Source organism: Grammomys surdaster, unplaced genomic scaffold (genome assembly GCF_004785775.1).
Source record: "Grammomys surdaster isolate TR1022 unplaced genomic scaffold, NIH_TR_1.0 125951, whole genome shotgun sequence".
Classification (NCBI taxonomy): domain Eukaryota; kingdom Metazoa; phylum Chordata; class Mammalia; order Rodentia; family Muridae; genus Grammomys; species Grammomys surdaster.
Genome location: NW_021620772.1, coordinates 4811932 through 4815225, shown reverse-complemented (window position 1 = coordinate 4815225; position 3294 = coordinate 4811932). Strand labels below are relative to the sequence as shown.

The window sequence follows — 3294 nt, the reverse complement described above, 5'->3', positions numbered from 1 at the left end:
TGTTTAAGAAGAGAATGTGTTTGTTGAAAACTATGATACCTGAAGCCCAAAGCCACTTATTTTTTCAGGTAACTAAATGGCTCTAAAATTTTGTTTTTTTATTTCTTATTGGTTATCTTAAAGAAGCATGCTACTGTATAATACATAGGATTTGACTCCGAGGAGTCAGACCTATGCCAAGGCTAATGTGTTCGGGTAGCCATTTGGAAAGGAAATGAAAAGACATTAGTTCATGATCAAGTAAGGCATAGGGGACCCTAAGGAACCCTGATGAAGTGGTGAGTAGTCAGCAACCTCCTCTGGTTGGCTGAATGCCCACCTTTAAAGGATGTCAAAGGCATGTAAATGCTGTACCTAGCCCACACTGTTAGGCTGAACACTTTTCCCTGCTCCTTTAATTCCTTGCTATTTACCGTCACCTCTTTGCTCTCTTCCACCCCACCCCCACCTCTCTCTTCTTTATCTTTTTTTCCTCCAGCTATTCTGCTGTTTAAAGGGCTGAGTTGAGGAAAGGTCCTCATTCTGTGCCAGGAAACTGCTGAAATCATCACCACCCACAGCTTGACCTGACTTAAAGTATCTTTCTCTATTCTAGAGCAGTGGTTCTCAACCTTTCTAATGCCAGACCCTTTAGTACAGTTCCTCTTGTTGTGGTGACCCCCCCACCCCCAGCATAAACTTACTTTGTTGCTACTGTTAACTAATTTTACTACCGTTTTGATTTACAATATCATATATATATAGGATATCTGATATGCAACCGCCAAAGGAGTCACAACCCATAGGTTAAGAACTACTGTTTTAGATACCCTCAGACAAAAATAATAAATAAATAAATAATAAATAAATAAATAAATAGATCCTATTTGGAATACAACAAAAAATACCTGACCTAAAGCAGGAGCATAGGTCAGGGGGGTACTTTTGGGACAACATAGAATTTACTGCTAATCCACAAATCATATGTTTACAGATGTCTGTAGACATATTCTGTAGATTCAAGAGAGTGTGGTGACTATAACACTTACCTTGCCTTTACATCACTAGGGTTCAAATCTCAGCTCTGCCACTTAACAACAGCAGCATGTTGCCCATGTTACTATGTGTTATTCCTATTAATAAACTGGGAAGATGATAGTGTTGGCCCACAAAGAGGTTTTGCAAGCAATTTTGACTGTTACTGTGCTTGGGTTGAGGGATGCCTAGGAGCTCAGAAAAGTCTTAAACTTGAAAACTTTGAGGAGAAAGACCAAAATCCACAATTGTCTAATCAGAGCAAATTTTATTTTAGATATACAACCAGGACTGACCAGACAGCTGACTATAAAACCCTAAATAAAATTTTTTGAGAGCAGCCCTGGATGTGAGGAAGACAGACTTAGCTGAGTGGTAGGGGGCTTCCAAATGAGGGATTTGGCTGGTAAAATAGGCAAAGTTACAGGAACAGAACATAAGCATAACAAGGTAGTCATAGTGACCTGAAACAAAGACATGATTGTCATTCCTGGAACAGGCAATTCAGACCATTTGTAGTTAAGATTACAGGTGAGGTATAGCCCAATTCTTGAGAAAGAGAGGTTTAATCATAAACAGGATTGAACTAGTTTGTCTTTTCTATAAGATGGCTTTAACGCCTAAGATGGAGGCAGGCTGATTCTTGAGAAAGTGAACTCCTTGTGATGTCTATGTGTCCACTTATAGAGACATACCATGGGGGCTCTGGGCTAATGAATGGCTCACTCCATTAAGGGATTAAAAACTTTAACAGAAAATTGGGAACTAGTGGAACTATGGGTTCTTGTTTGAAGAAGAAGTCATGGGCATTGAAGGTTGTTTTTGAAGGGAGTACTTTGACCTGCCTTCTCTTATTAAAATTCCACTCTTGAGGTAGACCAGAAGGTCTCTTTTCCTGCACACATTCTCACTTGCATGACATTTCTTTCTTGCAATGGGCCCAAAGCATTCAGCCAACTGACCACAGATTAACACCTCTGAAACTGTGTGCCAAAGACAATCCTTCTTTCTTAGAGTCTTTCTGTGAGATATCTGGTCACATGGCCAAGCAAGGGACTACATGACACAGTTCCTACCTCTGAAGCAGAACCAGAAGGATGTGGCCTCCATGAGTATTGACTGTTGTTAGGTATAAGACCTGTTTGCATTTTACATTAGTTCCTCTCTGCCAAGGTTAATGACTCCATGATAATTAGAAACAGCTCATTCTGGGAGGTGAAGGTGTGTCTAATGCTCCTCAGCAAAAATGGTACAAATGTTGAGACCTTCAGAATAGCCCTTCAGACTGTGGGAAAGAACTCTGAAAACATGAGTTCAAGAATGGTTAATTCTCAACTATGTAAAATACAAAAATGCATTATGAATTATGTGAGGGTCTTCACAAACTTTAAAGAACAGAGGCAGCTTTACTGTGAGCCAGCTTGTCAGAAAGATATTAAGGAAGACAAAATTTAGAGAGTCATAAGGCAAGATCCCACCCAGATAAGTTTATTATTTATACTTACAAAGGCAGGCAGATTCCTGAGTTCAAGGTCAGCCTGGGACAAGCTAGATTAGGCCCAGGTGACATGGGAATGGTAATCTTAGAGCTGGATCCCACCCAGCTAGTTTACTATCTGTGCTTATAAAGGTGGTCAGATTTCTGAATTCATTTGGCATGTAAAAAAAAAAATGTGTTCGCTGTCTTCTTCTAAAAATTAAGGGGCTAAGGTCATAAAATGCTGGTTCATGGGATAATCAAAAGGGAGCCTAAAGTCATCAATTGAATTGATATGTAAATATAAGACTGGGTCTGTAACTTCTTAGAGAGTGAACACAGCTCTTCTAGAATTTTTCTAGCAGGGTTTCTGGCTTTGATTGGAAAATCTAAGACTTTTCTGACTTTGGTTGGAAAATCCATGAGCTACCCAGAGAGGTTTTAGATTTTTTTTCTATCAAGAGCTGAGCTGTCTGGAGATCTCTGTAGCGCTGTCTTGAGCAGAACACAAGGCTGTCAGCTTGCACCCCACCTCATTGACCTCAAGTCATTTTTTTTGCCACTCCCAAACACCCCTTCCTCAGAAACCCTTTCCAAGCTGAGGCTGCAGAACCCATCTCGAAGCCAAGACTGGTCCTTGGCAGTCACACAAACAGTGAATTAATAGAAACAGCATTCAGATGTAATGAGTGGCTACACTTACAGCATTTGAATCATGCTGAGCACGGAAAAAGTCCCCAATGCTAGGTTCTAATTCAAGCACAAAAGGTTTTGGACAGAGTTTTGTTTAAATTTCCCTAAAT

General features: G+C 40.1%; 1 non-coding gene across 1 annotated transcript; it reads left to right on the top strand.

Moving 5' to 3' along the window:
- Positions 1-2821: 2821 nt before the first annotated feature.
- LOC114609313 lies at positions 2822-2885 on the top strand. The gene has a single exon (XR_003709491.1). It is a non-coding gene; the product is annotated as a U7 small nuclear RNA (small nuclear RNA).
- The last annotated feature ends 409 nt before the right edge of the window (positions 2886-3294 follow it).